Source organism: Sciurus vulgaris (assembly GCF_902686455.1).
Source record: "Sciurus vulgaris genome assembly, chromosome: 7".
Lineage (NCBI taxonomy): Eukaryota > Metazoa > Chordata > Mammalia > Rodentia > Sciuridae > Sciurus > Sciurus vulgaris.
In genome coordinates, this window is record NC_136467.1 from 133,294,002 (window position 1) to 133,308,023 (window position 14,022).

Sequence of the window (14,022 nt, forward strand, 5' to 3'; positions counted from 1 at the left end):
CAAATATTAACAGGATCCCATTGATGTAAGAAAACTACTTGCTTTTCAAAAGACTTCAGGATTGTTATTTTTTAAATTAAGAGCAGCTCTAGATTAATAACTGAACTTATTGACCCAGCTGGAGAAAAGGCATTTCTTTTAAAGTTATTATATAGATAATTTTACTTCAAATAGTTTATAGTTTATAATGATTTCTAATATCTGGGAAACTTGTCTCCATGCTAGCTCTTACTATAACGACTCTTATGCTGGTAGTTGATGCTTCTGACAGCAGCTTCTTCCTGCTGTGTGTAAGAGACAGAGATCAAAGCAAGGACAAGGAAATCCAGATGCAAATTTGCTACATAAATAAATGCCTTCATAGTCTGAAGATGCTTGTGACCTTTCATTTCTTAAAACATCTGCTCCTGCATTAGTCATGCTCTCTTCCAGTAATAATTAGCAAGTACATTTTTATATATTGCTCAAGACACGCTCTTGTGATTTTTATACTTGGCCTAGGACCTTCCATGTGCCCAGTGTGTGAGGCATGCCTTTGTCTTCCTCAGAAGTGTGCTAAGAATGTGATGGTCATGGCTTGGTCATAAGAGTTACTTTGCAAGTGTTATTATCTGGGAATTTAAAATGAAATCTAAATCAGAAAAAAATAATTTCAAATATGTAATGGAGATTGTAATAGGACAAGAAGATCGTTGTGTGGATTTCTGTGTCTCTTCCACCTGCACCCCTCGATTCAGAAAGTCAAATGTGTTAGTCATCTTTCCATCACTGTAACAAAATACCTGAGATAAAAGCTTAGAAAGAGGAAAGGTTTATTTGGGCTCATTGTACTGGAGATTTCACTCTGGTTGGTTGGCACCTTGCTTTGGGGGACTTGTGATAAGGCAGCATAACATAGTGGAAGTGCTTGGTGGAAGAATTTTGTTTATTTCATGGGGACTGGGAAGCAAAGACAGAGTAAGGAAGGGGCTGGGTCCCAATATACCCAATATACAAGTTAGGTCACCCCCAGGGACCTACCTTCTCACTAAGTCCCACCTCCTTAAAGGTTCCACCACATCCCAACATCCCCATAGACTGGCAACCAGACCCTTAGCACATGACCTTTAGGGAACACTTATCCAAATCATTAGCATCAAATGTGCTTTTGAATCACCTCAGATAGATGAAAGTCTATCTTAAGTGTACAAAGACTTCTAAGGAAATTTCTGGCAAACAACTCCTAAACTTGGGAGGCTTCAGTTTGAATACGTATAAGCCTCTCATCTTGAGGCTTAAGTAAGTTTCCTTGGTAGATATTCATGTTCCAGGGGCTGATGGAAGCTGAGGGTCCTGGAGCCCAGATGATGAGACATGAGTGAGATCAAGGAAAGACAACAGGGCCATAGAAAGGGTGATATGCTTTAACCTAAGGGCAGTGGCTTGGCATGATTCTATTTCCTAAAACCTGGCTAAAAACTGGAAACTATAACCAAGGATTATGAGGGGAGATTCCAAATGAGAGATAATGGCAGCTGGTCTCATGGTGTTACCTGTTGGAGAAGCAACTGGGGAGCTTAAGAAAAGTGTTTGCAGGTAAAACTGGTAGAATTTGGAGACTGGTAAAGAAGGTTCAAGAAAAGGAGGTCAGGTCAAGTCAGAAATGACTTGAAGTTTCTTACATGAGGAACTCAGAAAAAAGTGGTGTCATTTACTAAGAAGGAGAATATTGTAGGAAGTGTAGATTCAGGAGGCAGGAGAGCATGACTTTGGCTTTAGACATATTCTTTGAGATGCCATTGAGATCTTCAACTGGAGATATTGGGTGAAGTTGGAGCTCACCATATAATGATATAAATTTTGCATTTATTAGAGAATTGAAAATAAATGAAGTGAGAAAAATTCTTGAGATTGCAAGTCAGGAAAGAAGGTTGAAGGTAAATCTGTGATAAACTTTAACCCACAAAGGTCAGGAGGAGATAAAAATATGGAGAGAATAAAAGGAGACAGGGCCACAACAGCAAAGAGAGAGATTCCAGAAGGAGAAGGTTAAACATTGCCAGAGAAGAAGTCCTGTAAGAGTTGAGATCTGCACACCATTGGCTCTAATGATTGGGCATCACTGTGTCCTTGCTGAGAAAGCCTCAGCAGGAGGCTGGGGACAAAGACCGACTTCAGTCCACAGAGAAGAGTGAAGAGTGAACACCCCTTTGAGGCAATGCTTGCAGTGTCTAAAGGTAGATGCACTTCTTCAGGAGAGGAAGTGAAGAGACCATCCAGTCAAAAAGATAAAAGGAAGCTTTCTTTGTATCTGTAGGCTATACTGCTTAGCTTGGTTTACATTTTAAATCTCACCGCTTTGTTTCATCCTTCCCTTCTTCTTCTTTCCTCTTTGGGACAGAATCAAGATGTGCTGGAAGTAAGATGGGGCTTATAAGAGAGCCTTTTCCTAAACTCTCTCATTCCCTTATGCTATGTTTTGAATGTGTTGTCCCAAAGTTCATGTGTCAGATTCATACCCTGATAGTTTCTGGAGATGAGGCCTTTGGGAAGTAATCGGTAGAGATGAGGTCATGAGGGTGGGGCACCATGATGGCACCCTTGGCTTTATAAGCACAGGAAAAGAGACTTGAGCTTGCTCCTTCCTGCTTCCTCACCAAGTGACACCATCTGCTGTGTTATGGAGCAGCACTCACTAGGTGCCAGTGCCATGCTCTTGGACTTCTCAGCCTTGGAACTCTGAGCCAAATAAATTTCTCTTCTTTATAAACTATCTAGTCTCGAGTATTTAGTTATAGCAACAGAAAATGAACTGAGACAACTTTGTTCCTCTTTACCTCACATACAGCCAAATTTTCCTCTCCTGAAAACAGTGTTCCATCACTCTTTCTTCAATTTTTTTGTTTGTTTAAAAAGCTACTTCTCCTCTATTAATGAATAAAACTTTTATTTGTCCTCCAGGCAACCACCAACGTTTTACATTTCCTATATCCTGATGTTGTGGAAGGGGTGTCTGTTCATCTCTGTCTTTGGACATACACGGTCTACTTTTTCTTTTCCGTCCCCTTGTCCCAGAGATTGAACCCAGGGGCACTTAGCCACAGTGCTACATTCCCAGCCCTTTTTATTTTTTATCTGAAGACAGGGTCTTACTAAGTTTCTTAGGGCCTCATTAAGTTTCTGAGGCTGGCCTTGAACTTGTGATCCTCCTGCCTCAACCTCCTGAGCTGCTGGGATTATAGGCATATGCTACCATGCCCAGCTCCTGTCTACTTTTTCAGAAAATCTTTTCTTCAAAGTAGCCAAGTGGCCTTGCAGGAACACCCAAACTGACTAAGACTTTCATCACACTGGCCTGGCAGTAATGGGAAAGTTTCTGTTTAAGCTCATGGTAAGTCAATGACATGTTCCTTCCTTTTTTTTCCCTCTTCTGTGCTCCCTAGCTTCAGTAGCATTCCCTTCCACCTTTCCATTTCTTCCTCTAGAACTCCTGGTTTAGGGTTAAAACAGTGACATTCCTGCTGGCCAGACATCTTGTGTGCAATCTCAACCACAGCAACGTGGTTGTATTCAGAAAAGGATTTACAGACACAACCCAAACAAATTCCTCCTTATCCCCAGGAGCAATGACCGCTATCTAGAGCTGTAACAAAGGATGGCTTTCCTCCATCTGCACATTTCTGTCTGTAGAGTTCCCCCAGAATGGAGATCATTTTCCTAATCCCTCCTTTCATTATGGGTTCACCTTCTAGTAACCACTCATCATGGCTTAGAACCACCATAAGGCATAGTTACTTAAATATATGGTGGTCCTTGATCTGTTGGAGCAGATGTGCCAGGATGAAGCCCCTCCTTTGGGACACCCAATCCTCTTGGTTTCCCTAATATTGGTGTAGTATATATAAATTTCTTTTCTCTTGAGATAAGTTCATTTCATAAGGGAATTATATATTTTTTATTATTATTTTTATTTAGCTTTTAATTTTTTACAGACTGCATTTTGATTCATTGTATGCAAATGGGGACAGTGTTATATTGAGGTGAAAAAGTGGTACATTGCTAATGAATTTGAATTTTTCCTTGTGACTCACAAAAGATCTACCCTTCAGAAAGAAGAGGTTCTCTAGATTTTTAACCTAATTATTCTATTGTTGGGTTTGTCCCATGTTGTAGTTTGGATATTAGGCATTCCCCCAAGGCAAGAAGATTTATGGGGTTTAGAGATGGAATGATTGGGTTCTAAGAGGTTTAAACTAATCAGTGCATTAATTCCCTGATAGGGATTAACTTGATAGTAACTATCGGCAGGAAGCGTGTGGTTAGAGGAGTGGATCCCTGGGGTGTGCCTTTGGGGTATATATTTTGTCCTTGTTGAGCAAAGCTCTCTCTCTGTTTCATGGTGCCATGTTCCCAGCTGCTTTCCTGTACATCACTCTTCCTCCATGATATTCTGCATCATCTCCAGCCCCAAGGAATGGAACCAGCCGTCTAAGGACTGAGACTGTTAGCCCCAAAATAAAATTTTCCTCCTTAAAATTGTTCTTTCTAGGTCATTTGATTAAAGCAGCAGAGAAAGGCTTACTAAAACACCCCACCTCTCTAAGCAACTCCTTCTCTGTACTCCCATCTGAAACACCACATGACTTCTTAAGGGATGGTGGGGACAATCTTTTCTGACAGAGACATCTTACCCTTGGATCTTTTCCCTGTCCCAACCCATCAATGTTCCAAATTTGAGTCACAAAGTGTTAGCAAGTTCCAGGCATCAGTGATATATGAGGTTGAATCTCTAGGTTCAATCCAATCCCACACATCAATGCGAAGCATCAGATCATCCAGTAAAGAGAAGGTTGGTTCCTCTTCAGATCAAGAGAAGGGTCCTTCCCAAGTTGTGGGATGTTTTAAATTTTCTCTTTGACTTTTAAGTTTTCATAATTTTATTCTATGAAATGAACTAATAGTAGACAGAGTAACAGCATAAAAAATGAACAAAATTCATTATGTGCATTGCTATGGGAGCCACATACAAAACAAATGGTGGAAAACTTAAATAATATTTAAGATTCAAATAGTGGAAGCTTAAATAACATTTTGAGCTACAGAAGAAATAGGGGCTTAAGGCTCCTTGTGGGGTGGTCAGGCTCTGGTTATGGGAGGGTAAAGATAAGAAATGTACTATAAGCAAAGTTTGTCTTATTATGCAGATAAAGTCTCCCAGGTAACGTCTACTTGTGGTCATCTCTGTATGGGCCAGGTGTCAGACCCCCATTTCTACTTCTTGTGGAAAGATTCCTCATAGACAGAAAGGAGTTGAGGAAGGTAGCAGATAGAAATGTTTCTTTCTGCATTTGCTGTTTATTTTAAAATTTTATTACTATAGATAGCTATAATTTTATTTAAGGACAGATTTTAAGATCTATTTTCATATCTATAGAGGTCTGCATGTCTTTGAATAATCAACTCAAAATGCCAAAGAAATAGATTTGGGATGATGTATTTTACTCTTCTATAGTTTCTTCTAAAATTATAAATTAGCACTAAAACATTAAATTTTAAAGATGTTATATGTATAGTTATGTAGCAGGTTAACTTTAAAAAAAAAGCATGTCTTTCAAAGGCCAAGCATAGTATTTTCTGATTAGCATGGTTCAAACCTATGAGAAAGAATTATCTTTCAACTATGAAGGTAACTCCTCTGATCTGATCTCCATGGATCCCCAGGATTGCAGAAATACACAGCATTGTTCTTGTTTCACTCAAAGCCTGCTTGGGTCATGAGAAACAGCATCAAATCAGGTGACCCTAGTTGCTACTTCTTTCCAAGCAGTGATGCTAATTTGGAGATGAATATGCTCTCATCCTGGACTCCTCAGCCTGGGCCACAGTCTAGTCTGGGCTGGTTTTGGGACCAGTCAGGGAGTCCTGAGCAGGGGCCAAGGGGGAAATGTGTTCTGCCTCAAGGTGGTATCTACAGCTGTAAGGAGAAAGATGAAGGAGAAGGTAAGGTTGATCCCAAGAAGCAGTACCCATAAAGAGGGAAGTGCTGAGCATGGCTGCCATTTGTAGAAGGGAAATCCGGAAGTTGGTCATTCCAAAGTCAGAGTTTGTCCACATTAGATAAAAGAGTTCATGACTCTTTTAGCCTATTATCTGGATGATTTGTAGTGTTTAACAGTGATTTTTAGTTATATGAAGACATCCAATCAGTGAGCTCAAACCCACTAGTACAGTCATGCGTAAATTCTGGTCATTGTTAGTTAAGAGTGCTGTGCTGAAACTTGAAAATGAGTGATTCTTGATCTTATGAAGGTCAGGAATCCTTTAATAGTCTTATCTTAGGGATCCTTGCTTCATAAAAATTTACCTCCAGGCACGCATTTTTGCTGCAATTTTGGGTGACATCACAAGCATGAAGTCAAACTAAGAAACAAATCTCACAATTGTGTTGCACAAACTTTTCACAAACACTTTTACAACTAGATTTTTGAGAAAATATCATACACTCTTTCAATGTTAATTGCAGAAAGAGAGAGACAATCAGTAAGACAAGGTTTCTCCTCATTATGAGAGTCCCTTTTCAACTCTTGAAAATGACTGTCCTACAGAAGTCAAGCAGGAGGAGAAAGAACCGAGCCTAGAACAACAGGAGGAATTAATATCTCATCACCAATAGATTATTTCATTCGTTATGTGTGATCAGGTTCAATCCTCCAACAACCTGTAAGGATGGCATTATATGTATTCAATACTTAACTTGCCATAATAATACAGCTAATAATGAATCTGAGTTCTGACTTCCAATTCTATGTTCAAACTGCTCTCTTTCCTCCTCATATCCTTATCTTGTTACATGATTCAAAGTTTGCAATAAACACAAAGTGATAGAATTCATATATATCAGGAAGCTCATTCTGTCTCTGGAAAGAGACCAAGCACAATAACAAAGTTTGAATGGATTGTCAATAAAATAAAAATCAGTCAACTTTTTAAAGTAATTCTGTCATTTTTCCACAACCAAAATAAACCCCTCCCTTTCTAAGAAGGATTGATCATAGAGATTTGTAGTAGTTATAATGATTATAATTATCAATTATTAATACCATTAAAGTTATAAACAGTAGTAGGAAATACTCATTTCCTCCCACATTGGAACTTGGTACATCTTTGCAGGGGACAGTTTTGCTGTCCCCTCTCCAGCATTGAATATATTGGTAGGCTTCCCTCCAAGGCTTCCCTCCAATTCTGAAGAGAAAGGAGGAGAGGTGCAGGAAGGGAGAGGGAGGCATAGGATCACCTCTGAGCAAGGAAGCAGGATGAATGACCAGTGCTATTGCCCTAAGCGTCCTCCTCAGCTCAGGTTATTTACCTCAGTATCTGATTACTACCAACTTATCACTTGGTAGGTATCTGAATATCTGAATATCCTGAATATTCTTGATTGGAATGGATTAAAACCATTATCATGAGTGGGTTCATTATTGCAGGAGTGTGTTGATTATAAAGGATGAGTCTGGTCATTTAGTCTTTTCTCTCTCTGGACCTTCTTGTTGTGGGATGACACAGCAAGAAGACCCTCATCAGATGCTAATCCTTATGTCCTGGACTTTTCGGACTCCAGAACCATGAGTCAAAGAAAGTTCTGTTTACTGTTAATTGCACAGTCTGCGGAATTCTGACAAAGCAACACAAAGTGGAGTAAGATACACAGGTAAGGATCCAGTGATGAATGGTCCAATGTGGGAGACTCCGCAGACACCTGTTCTACACATTCTTTCCTATCACCACCATTTCTAACAGGAAAGAAGCAACAGAGACATCTAAGGTGACCTCATTTCCACTCACCTCTTGTGGGATCATCTTAAATACTTGACCATGAGAAGTGGCAAGGAAGGAAAAATATATGCTCTACAGGTGAGTGACCATGTGACCAACAGCCAAACCCAGGGGTTCTGAAAGGAAATCTGAAATAATGGAAATTGGGGAACAGTAAGCCATCCCTGCACATGAGGCATCCCTGACAGATTGGCTGTACTGGAGATCTTCATGTAATAAGGCCACACTCATTAATTCATTTGGAGTATCAGATAGATGTGCTACTGAATTTCATTCTTTTATAACAGGTGGCCCTATTGTCTCATGCTTATTTCTACCACCCGAGTCAATCCCTACTTGCCCCTTCTGACTTCTCTGAAGAATATACCTATAAGTTCACAAATTAACTCACATTTCAAGCAGTTGAACTTGTGTGCTGCTGATATAGAATATCATCTGTCTGCTCCACTGCCTATCATTTGAGCTATTTATGTCTTATTTGGCATCACCCAAAGATCATCCATGTGGTGAGTCAGGACCCAGGTGAAGGTGCCCCTTGGGCATCATGTTTCACTTGTGTGACTACACCTCTAGATCACAGGCTTCAGGCTCCTAGCCCTATTCTGCTGTCTCATGATGCTCAGTTGGGTCATTGTGTCCTGTCATTGTGTCCTGTCCCCAGAACTTGAATTTTGCATTCCAGCTCTTCTGATGATATGGTCAAGAAGGAGGAGATGATCCACAGCATCCATTACCTCTGTCCAATGCTCTGAAGGCACACCTTTCATTCTGACAGGTACCAACCTATCAGACTGGTACCATCAAACACATGCTTGGGGAAAAAAAAAATTCCTGGAAAGCTCAAAGTTCTTAGGGTATATGTTCAATTGATCCATGTTACTTTACCAATCCTATAAATTAAAGATTTGATATTTAAATTTTTTTCTTTGGTAAAAGCACTAGGAAACCAAGAGACAAAGTTATTTTTCTGGACTGGGGTTGTGACTCAGTGGTTGAGCACTTGACTAGCACGTGTGAGGCACTGGGTTCAATTCTTAGCACCACATATAAATAAATAAATAAATAAATAAATAAATAAATAAATAAATAAATAAATAAATAAATAATAAGGGTCCATTGGCAACCAAAAAAATTTCTTTTTAAAAGTTATTTTTCTAAGAATTCACTGGAGCCTGAACTGAGTTACTTTTCATGATATTGACTTTTAACCATATCCTAATTTGAGGACTCCATCCTTAAGAAATAATCACTCAATTCAATGTCAGTGAAGAACTATGCATAGGCAGTTCACCCCAGCATTGTTTATTGTAGCCAAACATTGGAAATCACCTAACTCTCCAACAAAGGAAAATCAGGGAGAACATTTCCCAGACTTCAGTGCTGAACAGTTTTTCTACACTTATAATCAACTTGTACTCTTATTTAATACTTCTCTTTAAACCAATTACCCCTCTTTCTAATTGGCCTCATTTTAAGTAATAATTTCCATATCATAATAGGAATATGAAGTAGTTATTTTTCTCTGATGTACAATAATATAAATAGAATAATATAATATAATATGAACTAAAGGTATTTATCTGCACTTCAGCTGAAATAACCTCATATACACCACCATTGTTGCAGGTTTGATAACCTAAGCCTGCTGTATCCTCACAGTGAAGTATTATTCAGCCTTTAAAGTTAGGGTTCCCTCCTGTACCCTACAGGAAAATGTTTGTTATGATGTCAAGTGAAGTTTTTTAAAAAATCAAAATACAGCATGAAACAAACTATATAAAAGTATGCATAAGGAAATATAAAAAATGATGACTGTTTATTTCTAGGTAGATAGATTAATTAATTACTTGCTATTTTGTTCTTCATGCTTTTTTGTATTTTACAATAATGGATATACATACTTTTAAATAAGGGGCAGAAAGGTTTTATTTTCAAGCTTTTGATTAAGCATCTCTTTGATGAATCTATGAGCTAGTTATTGCCCACAGGCACCCTTGATACAGAGGGATATGGGGAGTCCTGAGCATCAGGCACTGAGTGAGTGTAATGCAAACCCCACTGCCAAAAGGAAGCAAGCATCTTTCCTTTGTTTATGCTCTTCCTGTCTCACTTGGCTGTAGTAGGATCAGATGGTTTCCCAGTGACTGAAGTGGGGAGAATCGAATAAGCCCCTCTGAGGACAAACAGATGTCCAATAAGATGCGGTGACTTTGATTGGATTGTCAATAGCTGAGACCTCCCAGAGACACCTTAAAAGTCAGCCCTTGAGGCATTTTCACAGGGTTCTCCATTTTTACAGATGGGACCCTGCCTGGCCTTCTAAGACCCACAGGAATCAAAAACAGATGAGGACTTGTGCTCTGTTCTCATGCACGAGAACCACTGTCCCATTCAAATCTCACAATGTGATATGGAAAAAAAGAGGAGCAACTTGCTCTTATGACAAATCAGCTCAACTATTATGTAGATGATGATATAGGTGATTGTTTATAAGAGTATAAAAAGTATTAATGAATTAATAATATGACAAAGAGTCATTGTTGGCAAGTGTAAGCAAAGGGAGTCAAAATCTACTTTTGGATAGAAACATTGACCACGAGGGATGAGCCAGTCACCTGAGGTGAATCCCGGGGATTAAAAGATAAAGGACACAGAGTCCAGGCTCCTGGGAACTCCCACTGCAGTTGGGAGGCAGACAATCATTTGGTCTTCTGGGATGCTTGGCTAACATGATGTGGACATTTAAGCTCTAAAGGATAACCTTTCTATATATGTTTTATTCAGATTTTCTCAAGTAATACATTTTTCTATTTTCTCCATAGATTTTTATGTGCTTCCCTTTTTTAAGAAGCATAATTACAGGTTCTGTATTCTAACAATATGTAGCTTGAAAGCTCCATTTGAATAAAGATCTTTGTCAGGAAAAATGCAAGAAATTGAATAAAGTATGATTTTAATTTAATTAATTGTTCCAAGTCAATAACAAATCCAAAGTCCAATCATCTTTATAAATAACTTAATGGAAAACAATGGCTTTTTGTATTTTCATTTTAAAATAAGAATCAAAAGATTAGAATATGGAAGAAGTCACCTAGACCTGAGCCAGCATCTTCTATGGCAAAGTCTGCCATTGGCTACAGATGTGAGGTCCCTAAGGAGGAATCCAGGAAAATGGAGAAGTCACAGAAGCTTACCTCCCCCACTGAACCAGGCAGGGACTATATACATCCTCAAATACACACATACACAGTGAGACTCAGTGGAAACTCACAGAAACCCAGACTGTGTTAAATTACTATCAATTGTGAGAACAAAAGCTTCTAGGTTTCTGGGGTTCTGCAAGTCCAAGGAAATGGCCCACTACTGTCCCTGTAGATCATCAAGGACTACTACTGGGGAAATCTGGGCTTTTTCTATGTACCAGAGATGCAGGGGAGGAGGCAGAGATATTGTCTTTCCCGTGGATTCTGCCCTAATGCTGATCTCCTACTCAACTAGCTTCAGAAAAGTAGGACTGAACTCGTGAAACTGCCTGCCTGAACTTCTGTACCTGTCAAGGTGACAGAGTACTAATTCTCTTGTTTCATTCTGTTCTCTCTCACTGGATGCTTCAACCAGATCATAACCTCAATTCTTTGACCTAGATCCGAACACAAGCTCTAATAGAGCACTCTTCCAAGGCAAATTAAAGAAGAATGTCACATCAAAGTAAGGCTTGCATGTGGCCCAGACACATCAGGGTGCCTGTGTCCCAAAGTATAATGTTTTAGCTGTGTCAGGCATATGATGACCACAATCAAAACCCGAGCTTGTCCCAGATCTTTTTTTTTTTTTCTCTAAGAATCTGAAAACCATCTTGGTTTCTTTTGTAACCTAGAAATCCTTTCTGCATATAGTATTTTAAAGCTGTTTCATGAAACTGGAAAATAGTGATAAAAGACAATAATGGCAGGAGGAGAAACATTGAGAAAGGGCAAATACATCACTCTTACCCTCAAAGTGGGTGCCCCATTGTCTTTCAATTGGAAGAAAACCAAAACAGATTCAAGGTTCACACTCAGATTTGACTGTATTGTGTCAGAGTGGACTCTGTGACTGACCCAAATCAGTGTAAATGTTAAAACAAAGCCATCTTTGAGTATAAATCAAAAATTAAATATCTGCTTTTTCACCTGTAAAATGCAAATATGAATAAAGAACAGTACCAATAACTGGAATTTTTTTAAGCAAAAACTACACTGGGCATGGTAGTGTACGCCTCTAAACCCAGCAGCTTGGGAGCCTGAGATAGGAGAATGGAGAGTTCAAAGCCGCCTCAGCAAAAGCAAGGTGCTAAGCAACTCAATGAGACCCTGTCTCTAAATAAAATACAAAATAGGACTGGGGATGTGGCTCAGTGGTCCAGTGCCTCTGAGTTCAATCCCTGGTGCAAAACAAACAAACAACAACCAAAAAAACTTAGTGTGAAGAAAAGAAAAAAAAGATCTCTGTGGTAGAGAAATCTTGACTGTCCTGCCAATACTCCCACTTCCCTCTCAGTTAGTGTCAAAGGACAAAATTACCACAATTTAGTTTAATGATCTTAATTGGCTTTATTTGAGATTCTAGAATCAGGCAGCACTTCATCCCATAAAACAGAACAAAGGTTTCAATGAGCCAAGCAGAAGACATTGGTTTTACAGACAAGTAAGGACTAAAGAAAGTCGAAACAAACAAACAATAAGAACCCAAAAGCAGATTTGTCATTTCAAAGTTATTTTCCTTGTAAGGCTGAGAAGGGAGACAGAATAATAGAAAAATAACTGCTTGGTTAATTTAAGGTTACCTTTTTAATGTAAGGATTAAGGTAGAGAGAACCTCATTATCATGTTGAAACAGGCCTATTTGAGAAATTTGGTTGTTATCTCTCTAATTCTAATTTCTTGGAAGTTCAGGTAGACAGCTTAGTTTCAGTTTGGAGAACAGAGCTTTAGTATGAGTGACTCCATTTTTATTTTTAGCCTGGTCTATTGGGCTTAGCGCAGGAGCTTGGTTCAAAACAATGACCTCTTGAAATTTGTATTTACCACTGGGTAATATGGTCCCCAGGTTAAAAAGAATTACATACATTTGCCAGCCTCCTTTGCAATTAGATATGACTATGTGACTAAGTTAGGGCAGTGCACTACAAATAAAAATGAATTGTAAAACTGTAGGCAGCCTTCCCGATGAGGAAGCCCCTTTCTCTGGAGTCTCTCCTTGCCCCTTTCATTGGTTAGAAATGACAGTGAGTGCCCCCATCTTGGAGGCCAAATGTTGAGCATGACAGAGACACCACACTAACCCTGGCCCACTCACCTCTGGGCTGTAACAGTCAGACCGAAAGAACATTTGTTTTATTTACTCCACTCTATCTGGGGTCTTGCCTTAACAACATATTAGGATATCACCTAAATAGGAAACACAATTTCATAACAGCAATACTCACATGAAGGAGGTGGGAGGGATGACTAGAAAGTAAGGTACCAATGATTTGGGCAGACAGGAAAGATGAATTGCACGGGTAGAAGTGAGTGTTGTGAGAGGTCACTGAACTCAACATTGAAGGACACAGATCAAGAAGGATAAAAGAGGAGGGCACCTGGGCTCTTCTGAGAAAGTGGCAAGAGGAGAGTCAAAAAAATGCCTGGACCCACAGCAAGCATAGTACTGGGTATGTGATAGGCACTAGAATCTCAGTGATGGCCAGCAGGGCTCCAATGTGGGCAATTGCAAAGCAATGAGTAGCTCAGTCTGCTTTCTCTTGTTATCACAGAATACCTGAAACTGGGAGATTCTAAAAGAGAGAGGTACTATAGTACTGGTCTTGAAAGGGACCATGAGCCAAGAAATGTATAGATCCTAGAGGCTGAAAATGGCAAGAAAGCTGATTCAGCCCCTAGAACCTCTTTTCAAACACAGCCCTGCCATCATCTTGATTTTAACCCACTGAAACTCACTTTGGACTTATGACTTCCAAAATCAATGGTCATACATTTGTGTCGTTTTAAGCCACAGACAAAAACAGAAAGGAATAAAGAAAGAGAAAAGGAGAGAGGAAGGACAAAAGGATGGAGGGAAGGGACAAATAGAGGAAAGGAGGGGAGAAGAGAAGAGGAAAAAAGAGAAAAAAAAAAAGGACAAGTTTATTTAGCTCACACTTCTGGAGGCTGGAATTCCAAGATGGGGTGG